The 13,400-nt window shown below is 40.1% G+C and overlaps 1 protein-coding gene across 1 annotated transcript in view; it reads left to right on the top strand.

Moving 5' to 3' along the window:
* The first annotated feature begins 1,775 nt into the window (after positions 1-1,775).
* The window catches only part of LOC114650848 (deoxycytidylate deaminase-like), a 57,322-nt gene continuing 45,697 nt past the window's right edge, over positions 1,776-13,400 (top strand). Inside the window, exon 1 of the mRNA XM_028800740.2 lies at positions 1,776-1,897. The gene's annotated coding sequence lies outside the window, so the exon portion shown is untranslated. The remainder of the gene's footprint in view (positions 1,898-13,400) is intronic.

The following is a 13,400-nucleotide window of genomic DNA, read 5'->3' as shown; positions in this document are numbered from 1 at the left end:
GGTGGATTGCTGCAGAGATGGTTGTCCTTCTGGAAGGTTATCCTCTCTCCACAGAGGACCTCTGGAGCTCTGACAGAGTGACCATTGGGCTCTTGGTCACCTCCCTGACTAAAGCCCTTCTCCCCCGATCGCTCAGTTTAGATGGCCGGCCAGCTCTATGAAGAGTCCTGGTGGTTTCAAACTTCTTCCACTTACGGATGATGGAGGCCACTGTGCTCACTGGGACCTTCAAAGCAGCAGACATTTTTCTGCAACCTTCCCCAGATTTGTGCTTCGAGACAATCCAGTCTCGGAGGTCTACAGACAATTCCTTTGACTTCATGCTTGGTTTGTGCTCTGACATGAACTGTCAACTGTGGGACCTTATATAGACAGGTGTGTGCCTTTCCAAATCATGTCCAATCAACTGAATTTACCACAGGTGGACTCCAATTAAGCTGCAGAAACATCTCAAGGATGATCAGGGGAAACAGGATGCACCTGAGCTCAATTTCGAGCTTCATGGCAAAGGCTGTGAATACTTATGTACATGTGCTTTCTCATTTTTTTTATTTTTAATAAATTTGCCAAAACCTCAAGTAAACTTTTTTCACATTGTCATTATGGGGTGTTGTGTGTAGAATTCTGAGGAAAAAAATGAATTTAATCCATTTTGGAATAAGGCTGTAAATAGCAAAATGTGGAAAAAGTGATGTGCTGTGAATACTTTCCGGATGCACTGTAAATTCAATTAAATGCAGAGAAAACAGCATTTACTTTACAAGACTCGGATAAGTATGGTTTTTATGCTATTTTGAGATATTTAGGAATAGCAGAATCATGGCTCTTATGAATATAAACATGAGTGGGTGAGAATGCTACTTTGCGTATCTCAAAAGCTAAGGACTATTTTGGCATAAAACCTGTTAGTGTGCACAGACAGATAAACCAAGATAGCGAGGCACTACCGAGGAGTTTGCATACCATTGGACAAGAGAGAGAGAGGATTAGAGAAAGTGAAACCTACTTGCCAAAGTGTTTAAATGAGGAGTTACATTATGGTATGTCAGGTGGTATTTTTTCTCCTTTAATGTGAAAGGTGCTTTACTTGAACAGTATGATTGTTTTGGGAGCTTTTTGAAGGAGCTGTGTGTTTGGGGGTGGGGGTTGTTTGTTTTAATCATATTTATTTATTTGGAGCTTCTGTAAAATTTTAATTTCTCATTGGGGACAAATAAAGTATAATCTAATCTAATCTAATCTAAGTAAATTTTGATTATTCAGTTAAGTAAGAACAATTACATGTATATTTATGATGTCTGTTTTTTTCATAATTCAGCTTAAATGGAGAGAACATTTAAGTAAAAGAAATACGGTAGCTTTATTAACTCATCACTGAGATATACTGTATTAGAAAGAAAGAACACTTCCATATTTGGAGGGGGTTATATAGTTATAATTACAAAGCCAATTTTACCTTTTGTTAATTAAAAGGTTTTTTTATCCTTTAAACAACTTGTTCATTGGTTATTTTGGAGGGAGGACAAATGTGGTCAGAAAAGAAATTTACTAAAGGGATTTTGCAAAGTCAAAGTAACAGGTGAGGATAAACTTAGTTGGATATAATTTACCAAGAGAAGGAATGCTGCATGTATTTCCTTCTTGTTTTTTTGTTGTTGTTTTCTGTGAATAATTTTGCACATAATTACTTTTTGTTTATGTATGAGGTTGGTTTTGTTGTGTCTTATCACTTAAATTATGTTCATGGTGTTCTGTATATTGAATCTACAGGACATGGGCCACCTGACCCTGCAGGTGGGGAATGGCTCCTTGCATTAGTAGGAGTAAGAAGAGTAGCTGCTACGGCATTGAGTTTATCTCCTGCTCTTTGGATTTTGATTTTTCATTGGATTCCCTGGTAAGTCTTTTGTATCAAGGAATTGTGTTTTGTTTCTGGATTTGATTTGTGTCATATTTCAGCCAGGGTTCATCTTATTGTTGGGGTTTAATTGCCATCTTCATGTTGTTTTGTTCATTTTTGATTCCAACATTTAGTTTTTATGTACAGTATCTGTGTATCTTCCTTTATGTTCTACGTGTTTTGTGTGTGGTTCCCCAAGAGGCCACCTGCCCATCACCAACCAAGTTCTGCCATTATCCCTGTAAAGGCAGAAACAACTCATAGTCCCTTGTGGTACATTTTGCATTCACTCGAGGTGGTGGTAAGTCCTTCTATTGATTTTTGTGTTTTTGAAATTACTGGATATTTTTTCAACCTGTACTCTGTTTTTTTTGGACCATTCTTGTATTTTCTGTACTAGGACATTGTTTGCCTTGGTTGCCTTTTGTTGTTTCAGGCAATTCCTTCAGTCTCTTCTCTTCTTCGGAGTTTATTTGTTGTCTCACCAATTGGGGTGTGATGGTTTCCCTCTCTAGTGGGCATTGACTTATTTTGGAGCTTACTGTGCTTTGGAACTCTTGAATTCATAACAGTTTGTTTGTGAAAGCACAAACCTCTAGTTTTCTTTTGTCCTTATTCCTGCCTGTGTTCTCATTTGTATAATAATTTTTAAAATAAATCTTAAAACCATCTTCTTTTTTGCAATCAATTTTTATTAAATATGTTGAATAGTTACATGAGAGAAAAACATGAAAACTTTTTTGTTTTGATCTTATTAACAATAGTGAGAAAAAAAAACAAAAAACACACACACACAAATACTCCGCTAAGCCTTAAGAAGTGGTGAACACTAATTAAAAGAAATAAAAAAACGAAATGGGAAAGTAGTCAAACAGTTGGCCAGCACATAGAGGAGTCTAAGGCACAATGAAAAACAACAAAGAAACTACATCATGGAGCAACTCCCACCCATCTGCCGATCAACTGAACTATACTGAGCCTACTCTGAATTGTAGAGTTGTTGATTCACAATGCAGGAAGTTCCAAGAAGACTAAGTTACTGTCTCCAGTGAGATGAAATGACAGAGTTATGTGATTTTCATGTTTTAGCCAGCATGTCTCCCCTGGCTGGAGTCCAAAGTGGTGTTTCTTGTTTGTTTTGTGTTATTTTATACCATTTATATGTATTAATGTTTATTTTGTTTATTATGTACATTTTTCTGTGTGTTCATTTGGAAATGAATGTGGCCTTGATTTTATCCCTTGTTTTGTGGGTGGCTTCCAAAGGGTGCAGCCACCTGCAAATCACTGATAGGAACAGTCCTCCACCATATTTAAGGGAAGGCCTCCCATGGTTCCTGGTGGTTCATTTCTAACACACTAAGGAGTGGACTGTTTTCTTTTGTTTACTGTGCCTTTTGCTTTGCTTTTGTGGATTTCGTGGATTTTTTGAGCCTGTGCTTTGTTCTCAACTTCATCTTTGGATTTTGTTCTGGAACTGTGATTATTGATTTGTTTAACCTTCGCCCTGTTTTTGACCTCGCTACTGGATTCTGTATTAGGACTGCATTAGGCAATTCCTTTGTGCTCTTCAGGGCTTTGAGGTTTGCATAGCCTTTTGTTAAAATAAACCTTTTTATTTTATAAAATTTTCTCTTAGCCCTTTGGGTTTCTAGTCAGGGTTTTTGACAGTATATTACCCCCTCTAGTGGGTAATTATTGAAAGCATTTTTGAACTTCTGCTTTTGGAACTCCCTCAGATCACAACAGTTATCTCTAACTAGTAGGCCAGCAATAGTTTTGCAGCAACAGTAGCCAGAGTGATACAGAGAGGGACAAAGTGCAGAAATCCAAAAGAAGGAGAACCTGAGGTTCACAAGGGAACATGCACAGAAAGATGTGAAAAGGTATTTGGCTACAGAGTACCAGAATGAAAGGGGCAGGGGCATATAAGGAACAGAGATCACACAATGGTCTGGATCCACAAATGGTTTTTCTGCCATTGTGTATAATCTTTGTGTAAGTATGAACTGAGTATGCTGGTGATTGAAGTTTTTTGATGAATTTTAACATTTAACATTTCTGAATACAGAATTCCTTCACATGGTGGTATGAGAAAGAAGATCACAAGACCATACAGTGGAAAGTCATAGGGGTTTACAGGACATGTTATTCAGCTAGGTGTAAATAGATGCTACATGTCTGTATTTGGGGGATATGGGAACTGAAAAGGGGAAAGTGAGTGACGGGGGAGGGAAGAAGTGACAGAAATTCCACATATTCTAACAACAGACCTCAGCTGGAGATAAGAGAAAAAGGAGGAATCCAGAAAGGCAAACCTGAACTGCAAAGACTGGAATGATTTGAGGCCTGAACCACTGAAGATGTCTTCTAATATGCAAATACCTCTTCTAGACCAATTGTGAAAAACATTTGGCTTGCCACCTACATTTAATGCTGAGCTATTAAAGAGATAGGCATGAAGATGCTAATTATTTCTTAACATGACACTATGTTTGATGGGCATAAGAAATATGGGAAAAGGGAAAGGGAGGACCTTGAGGAAATGCAGTCTTTAATGTCTTTCAAAATATGGCAGCAGCTAGAGGATGTAAACTCACATAGAAAGGCAGAGATGCACACATCCAGATATCTGAAAGCCCCTGCCCAAAGAAGAGAAGACAGGAAACACAATTGATTAAGGGGAAGGAGGGAGGACTTATTCCAGTTCATTCTGTAGCCAAACAGGGGTTCGTTGATATCAAATAGGTTAAGTACATGGGGTAGGTCAAGAGGTGCATTTCCCAAATATAACAGAACATAATCTGCAAATACCGGTAAATATTTTTTTGTAGAGAACTACATCTATGCTACATATATTGTGGACACCAGGGGCACTCCATCTCCCCATATCCAACACAGACAGACACAGGGCACAAGTTCAAAGCACAAAGAGCCTTTAATACGGAAAACTCTTCTTATAACCAGCATTTCCCACGAATGGCATAAGTATCAGAATAAACACAAGTACAATTATTTCTTTCTTCTCTCTCACTCTGTCTCTTGGTGTCTGCCTCCTCCTCTCCTCCCAGCAAGCTTTGTCCACCTTCCACCCAACTCTGGTTCATTAATGTGAAGCAGATAGTCCCTTTTCATTTTAGCCATGCCAGAAGTGCTTCTGAACATCCGCCCACTTGGTCTGTCACCACTTCCTGGTGAGGCGGAAACCCCATGCCACAAGGCTCCTCAGTCCTTGCAGAACCATGTCTGTACCCACGGCACCCAAAAGGGCTGAGTTAAAAAACTCCAAGTAATAAGGAGATAAAAACAGAAAAAGGTTTGGGGCACAAACAGGAGTCCAATAAAGAACTAAAGGAAGAAACTTGAATGCTGGCTTAGGAGGAGTAACAACAGGAAGGGGTGATCACACTGGAGATGATGTCAGTGGTGAAAGCGTTGTCAGTCAGCTGGTCTGCAGAGGGAGAAAGAGAGAAAGGATCAGGAAAATAATAATATTATGAGTCATGAGTAATGAGTAATGATGTCATGTGCAATCAGACATTTTTTTCAGGGTCGCTCATTCACCACTTCCGAGCCAGACAAGATGGCTACCTTGAGATCTTGTTGCTTAGTGGACGTCAAATTATGGCCCGAAATTAAGGTGTTCTTTTGAGTGAAGTAGTAATGAGGCTGTCCGGAGTAGGGATCAGGGTCCCTGTCCTTCCACGGTTTCAGCAGATTCACATGGTATACTTGTTCGGCCGGTCATCTATTCAGTTCTTTGACAAAATAGTCAACCAGCCCCTTCCTCTCCTTAATTTCATATGAGCCTTGCCAATGTGCCAACACTCTGGAGTGGGAATTAGGAATCAAGACCATGTCTCAATCTCTGGGCTGGAATTCCTAAAGTGTTGTGTGGCGGTCATAATAGCAAGCTTGGGATGCCTGCTAATGCCCCATTTTTTCATTTAGGATTGGCCAAATTTTTTCAAATCTATTATGTAATTGTGCAATATATTCTATAATATTAGTAGAATGAAGTGTCTCTCCTTTCCTACCTTTTTTAAAATGTCCAATAGTCCTCAAGGTTGGTATCTGTATAGTAATTCAAATGGGGAGAAGCCCATGCAGGCCTATAAGCAAAAAGCACGAGGGGGAGTAGCTGATCCCTGTTTCTCCCATCCTCACTGACCACCTTACAAAGCATTTGTTTGAGTGTTTGATTAAACCGTTCTGCTTAAGAGAGAGAGAGTAATTTAGCAACTTCCCTGAAAGTTTGCAAGGTGAAGGGTGTCCTCTGGCCATGAGTATTTTTTTCAGGATAACAACACACTAATAGATTGACACTATTCCGTGTACCTTGAAGAATCTACTGATGGTCTTTGTAATTCAGAAATTTTAAAATAAGAGACCATGGATGTACTGGGGTGTCACACCTGGGATAAATGCTGTGGTATCTCTCTATCTCTGGATCAAAGTCATTTAAGCCTAGAAAGATATTCCCGCATAATTTTTTCTAGAAGGATAGCATGTCCTCACCATATAAATCTTCTTTTAGACTCAGGATATGGAGGTAAATGGCAGACTTTATCTTCAGCTTCAGTGAGCTTAGCCACAAGAGTAGTGACTTTGTATCAGAGGCTTTTGGGTTCCTGCACATGGCAACTTGTGGCCATTTTTTTGTGGCAATCTCTTTTGCAATTGTCTCTTGCTCTGCCATTATCTTGGATATTTCAGCTCTCAACTCAGATAGGCTTTCTTATATGATCACATTTATCATGGAGACTTGTTCCAAAACAAAAGATTTCTTGTCCTCAATGAAGGATACCATGCCTGCTCTAGTAACTCTGTCATAGACAGATGCATCCTCCACTCCTTGGAGAGTTCTTTATCAGACCGTGGAGATCAGCATGTGATCTTCTCAAAGCAGTCATAGCAGAAATGTCTGAGTCCAAGTGAGTGTCAGAGTTATTATTTTAACCTGATTTTGAAGACATTTAATTGAGTTCTGTTCGGTTTTATTCTGTGGAAAATAAGGGCATGCTCAGAATACAGCCATCAGATCCTGCCTTGTTTTTGAGGCTTTAACCTTTTCAAGTTTTATAAACAGGGGTAAATCATAATAGTAATTTACTGTTCTTACTTGAAGTGTGCCAGTTAACGTAAATTGTATACATTTTGTTATCTGCTTTATACTGTAACAATTTTCTATCAGCTATATTACATGAATCTTGCAAACGCCCCATACCCCATTCCCTATATACCATTCTTCCATCCATGATTATAAATCTTTGGACCAGGACAATGTCTTCTCTCCTATCAGTTAGTACATGTGTAGCCATCAAAAAGGCATATCTGAAGGATTACCCACTTTTCGGATTTTCCAGGCCTGGGAAAGGAGCAATAACATGTCAATTTTCCTCGGACTCCTTCTGATTTGCAAGACTTGGTCAAATCAGTACTAGATTTGGAATGAAGCTGAAGGAATTACTGTAACCATTGCATGTACTAGGCATATATGACAAAGTGTCTGCTAAATAAATAAAGCTGTTATTGGATAAAGGTGTCTGCTAAATAAATAATAAATAATAATAACAGAGCATAAAACTATACCAGAGTAATTGTTAATGCCAGCCCTAGCTAAAAGTCTCTGTCACCGTACGAGTTTCAGGGAAGCCTACTAAGTTTTTAATTGACATTGCGGCAACTTGCTCTACACTTAAAACATCAGAACTTTCCAAGATCCAACTGCAGAAGCACTTCTCTCTTATAGTAAGAGTAGAAGGCATAAATGCCTTTGTCCCAAAAAATGTGAGCAACCCTATTCGGGTAGGCTCACTGCAGGATGACTACTCCTTTTTGTTTTCAATAAAAACTCCAGCAAAACCTAGTAGGAAGGAACCTACTAGGGGCTGTAAACTGCAATTTAACCCCAAAGTGGTGATCCAGTACCTCCTAGATCTGCATGATTCATTATACCCTCCAAGAAAAAGAAAATATTCCTGTATTAGTTCCTCCAAAGTAAGAAACTCTCTCTTGAGCAACGCAATGAATTAGGTGGCCTCTTTTCCCACCCACAGTTGACCAATTATCTGCTCCCAACCACACTGAGCTGAGTGTGTTACCATATCTCATATGTCACTACCAATATCTGACAGCTTGATCATGTGGTTCTTGCTAATCCTGTGTGTCTGTGTGCAGATGCTGATCCGCCCAACCTTTAAATCTTTCTTACCTAACTTAATTACTTGTTCATTACTCAGTAGCTTTCCTTCTTACTTGCTCTGCCACTCAGCATTTCAACACATCAGCTCAAATGTGAAATTGCTCTTTTTGGTATGTTTTTAACCATTTGAAAATATCCACATCGACAGAAGATGAGACCCATTACTGTTAACAGGTGTGGTGCCAACTGGGATGCCTAAATAGTGGAAGGACCCAGGGAGAGAGCATGTTCAGGGCATTACCTCTCCCGGAACACTAGATGGTAGACCCCCTGGGTTGTAGTGGTGCCTCGGACTCTCACAGGGCTCCTTGGGAGTTGGAGTTTGGAGCTACCCTACTGGGTTCCATGGACGCTGCCAGGAGGTGTCGAATGAATGGCTGAGCCCCTTGGTGCAGCATTTCTGCCACACTGGAAGTGCTGCAGGAAGAAGATTACCAAACACCTGGAGCACTTCCGGGTGCCCTATAAAAGGAGCCTGCTTTCCAGTCTCTTGAAGTCGACAGGATATCTGTTATTTTCTGGAAGTCATATTAAAGGTGGACCATTAGTAGCTAACCTTATACCTGCAATATGTTAACCCATTTCTCTTACCTTAATAAATGTGAGTGGCAGTAGTATTTGATTTGTCACATGTACAGAGTATAGTGAAGATATTACTTGCATGTGTTACCACACAACTTTAGACCACACTGGTGGAACTAATAACATCTCAAAAAGAATACTTTGGATGATTATCACACCAAGTAGCAAGCTGTGCCTACGACACATCCATGATCTGACTTACCTTGCAGAATTCCAAGTTGCACCTACCTCCAAAAAACAGCTGTGGACTACTTAAAGCTGTTATTTGGATGATGCCTGTCAAGTGAGATTTTCTAATGACGGCTACACAGTGGCGCCCCAGTCTCTCCTTCTGAGGTTTCTGACTGCTGCCAATAGAATTGATGATGTATCTAAGAAAGGAATTTCAGTGCTAATTAATCAAACAAGGTTTGCACCATGGCCCATCCACCTAGTACAACACGTTTGAGCAAGATGTGTGACAAGGTGGTTATTTAATGTTCAAAAATATCACATATGCCAGCTGCAACCTTTTAAAAACCATTGAGAGCTGGCTAAATTTTTGCTTGAAAAAGTAATTCTGTTGTTCAGGATGCCTTACATGCTAGTCAGTGAAAGAGGTACATGTTTTATTAATACAATCATTCTGGGTGTGTACATGGGTGCATACAAGGTGTGTGTAGGGATGCATGTTTACAGGGTGTGTCAGAACCTTCATTGTGCTTAATTATCCACACATCTACTAGCGTGATAAAACAAATTAAAGCTATTTTGAAAAGCAAGCTGGCAAAAATTTACAATGAAATAGAACTGAAATTACTCAAGGCTTTGCCCCTAGCCTTGATGTTAAACCAGGTTAGATATTATCTCAGAGTCTTATGTGCTGACCATTATAGAAACCAGACTCAACCCCACTTTAAGTCAAACTGATGGACTTACATTTGCTAACTGAAAGAATGCACTTCTCTTGCTAACTACACATCTGAAATCCATTTGTGTACAGGTTAAAGAGGTACTACCATACCTACTGTGGACTGCCATTCCTTTCAGTCCAGGACCTTTATCTACATAAAGGTGAACTGAAGAAAATCTGCCCAACTCCTCATTGGAATAGACTCTCCTGTGTCCATATTTCTTATTGTTGTCTAGTGCCTCATTCATATGTTTCTGTATGATACCAATTTTCCCAACTCTTCACATCCTCAGGACTTTTAAGGGAGCAATAAAGGCCATCAATGGCCCTGAAGCAAGTTACTTTAACAAGGACAATATGCTCAAAGACTGGATCTCGCAACAAAGGCATGTTCCACTAACACCTTTTTGACACTTGCCCACTATTGCACCACTACCACTACCATTAACTGTTCCTGAGTCTGTGTATCCCTTTCTTACAAAGTCCACACTCACTCTGTCAGATTACCTTGAACTATTTTGATATATAAATATCTCTTCCAAAATTTTTGAGGATTACTGAAAAAATACCTGCCATTTCACATCTGCTTTAGCATCAACACCTGATGGAAAAATGGAACGTTTCACTCATGAAATTCATGCTTCACCTGAGTCTGGAAGTGATCTCAACCTTTGCACAATCCATCTTATAACCAACTATCCTGTGGTCCTCACTGGGGTTGATTTTATTTATGGACAGAATGCCTATCATAATTACACAGAGGATGTTATATGTTACTAGCTGTGTAAGCCTGTGCTGTAAAAAGCCCAGGGTCATAGAAACTTGAAATTGTCAGAAAAAAAAATAAAATGTAGAGATATCAGCTAATTGAAAGGATCTACTCTGGGCATCTCTCTCCTAGGAGGTTTCATTTTGACGACTTGCTCGCCTCGCTTGTGTATTAGCGGCTAAGCGAGTGTATCTTTCTTCATAAGTTTCGTTTGGCTGACGTGCTCACCTTGCTAGTGTAATAGCGGCAGGAGGAAAAGTAAAAGGTATAGCATTCTTCCGATGTGCTCGTCTTGCTTGTGTATTAGCGGCTAAGCGAGTTTCTCTCTTTTCTCAGCAGTTTAACGTTGATGACAGAGTTGCTTTCTTTGATCTTCACGCTGTAGTCTCGCACTTCCGGGCCAGACAGATAGACACACACACTTCCATGCGTAGATGTTTACATATAAGATGTGTTAACCAGGGTTCCTCCTCTGGCTTATATTTAAATTACTTTTTTGTATGATTTCAATTCATTTATTAAAATAATTTATGTTAATGTTTTTTAAATTATTTGTCTAATTACATATTTTATGTCAGTTTTGTTTATTATTTTGTTTTACGATGTGCTTAGATTTGTTTTCTTGTGTTCCAAGAATTTTGTGGGTTTCACTATGGAGGGACTGCTCAGAGGCCTATAAAGGTGAAACAGAAATGCAGTTGCTTGTTGCTAATTGAATGTGCTTGATGGTTTAGATTGCTCATTTTGAATGTTGCATCTTTGGATTTCCAATTTTTTGTGACTTTTTGCTACTGTATAATAATTCAGTTTTTGACAGAATATATTTTAACTTGTTTAATGAGGATTGTATTTTAGGCAATTATTTTGCCTCCTTTTTGCTTGTTCAGTTATTTGTTATAATTTCTTATTTTTGTATTAATACATTTTCAATTTTATGATGATTTATTGAGGACTTGTCTGTAATCCCTGCTGAAATTGTTACGGTTTTCCCCCTGGAGAGATGTACCTAAAGCTTTTGATAATTTTGGCTATTCCTTTTGAATTTAAAAGCCTGACATCCATTTTGAAGCCTAGAGAGTCCCATAGTCTCCAGTTTTCCTGGGGCCAGGCTTGCCTTGGGTTGGGACCAGCTTTGTGGACTATTTTTGAATAGTCCCTTTGCCATTTTGTGGATCCAGAGAATTCATAACTGGGGATGATACGGGTCATTTTACGTATATTGAGTATTGTGGAATGAGCTCCAGACATAGACAGGCAGACATGTTGAAACACCACCACACGTTTATTTTACAGCTAATATTTACAGTCTTAAAGTGCCACACAACCCCAAGACTCCCCCAAAGTCCAGGCCTCTCACTATGCCTTCTCTCTCTCTTCAGGCCGCCTCCTTGCCTCCACCCAGATCTCATCCTTACTATCTCCCAGGTCCCGTCTGTCTGGGGAAACGTCCCTGGCGTGGCCTCGCTAGGCGACATGCCATCCCGGGCGCCTTCTGCGGCAACGTGCTAGCAGGAGCCCGCTGCACTCTGGCTATGCCCGTCTTTGTCCCGCACCAAGGGAAAACGGCCCTTCTGCGGACTGGTGGCGGTCCGTGGGGCGAGTCCCTCTCGCGGGGCTGTGTGCACATCGCTCCTGCGGCACGTGGGTGGGCTCCCCTGCTACGCCAGGCCGTCCACAGACTCATTTTTTACTACAGGTCCCCGCTTTGAACCAGGCGGAGCATCCTGCCGGCTATGCCACTGTGGAACGAGCTCCGGCCACAGACAGCCAGACATGTTGAAACACCACCACACGTTTATTTTACAGCTAATATTTACAGTCTTAAAGTGCCACACAACCCCAAGACTCCCCCAAAGTCCAGGCCTCTCACTATGCCTTCTCTCTCTCTTCAGGCCGCCTCCTTTCCTCCTCCCAGACCTTGTCCTTCTCCTCACCCGACTCCAGCCCTCAATGAAGGGAGGCAGCCCCTTTTATAAGCACCCGGCTGGGTACCACACCCAGCCACGTGCCACAGTATATATTACCACATGCGACTATCATTTTCTACAGCTACCCCATTACAGAAGAAAAGAGAAGTCTTCTCCGAAAATAGAATCTTGAACAGGTTTCCACTCCTCAAGCTTTTTCCATAAGACATTTAAGTAGGACTCATTTTTTTAAAAACATGTTGCCAGTTCCATCACCTCTGATTTGAAACAAATATATACTGGCTCAGTGAGTCTATGGACAATTGCTCATCTAAACCTAATGGAACTAGATATACTTTTTGCCTCCCAAAGGGGCATATGTGCAGCAATAGCCTTGAACGTTACACCTATATTTCTGATGCCTGATCAGGTATCCCCACTCTAGCAGATCTTATTCTGCAACTAGTAGCAGAACTGAAACCTTTTTCAGATTGAGCAACAGCCAAACCTTTGTCTTGGTTGTTCTGGTGGATTAAGGCTGTACTGTGGACTAAGATTTCTTGTTGTAAAAGCTGTGATAATCTGTTTCCTCATGTTACTCATCTGCTGTGTCAAAACCATCCGCCTACAGTCTCTGTTGCCATGAACTGATCCTTCACTTCCAGTTACCTTAACTGAAGTCTCTCAGATTGAACTGAACTATGATAAGTTGGTCTATGAGGACCAAAATGGGGGAATATGAAAAAATATGTCAGACTTAAGAAGACATTAGTCAAGTATCCATTAAGTCAGTGCAATGTATAAAGCTTTGTGAGCTAAGCTTGTGTTGACAAGAAGACTAAATGTCCTTGCTATGGTAAGAAAACTATTAACAGCGTACGCTTGGGTAGCATACTGACGTCAGAAGAATAACAACACTCTCTGAAGCTTCTTGACCAGGGTAAAAATACACTGGTCATACAGTCTCCTTTTATTACAAAAAAAAATCTTTTACATTCACATATGCACCACCATGCACCAAAATCACACGAGTACTTAACAAGGGGAACACATCTTTCAATTGAGAGCATTTTACATTTATATGTCAACAGATTGTCATATTAAGTGACCTTCCTCATGTAAATCTGTTTAAACATACTTGAGGA

The sequence above is a fragment of the Erpetoichthys calabaricus genome, chromosome 4 (assembly GCF_900747795.2).
Source record: "Erpetoichthys calabaricus chromosome 4, fErpCal1.3, whole genome shotgun sequence".
NCBI classification, from domain to species: domain Eukaryota; kingdom Metazoa; phylum Chordata; class Cladistia; order Polypteriformes; family Polypteridae; genus Erpetoichthys; species Erpetoichthys calabaricus.
Note: the sequence above shows the minus strand (reverse complement) of the source record. Positions and strands in the feature narration are given on the sequence as shown.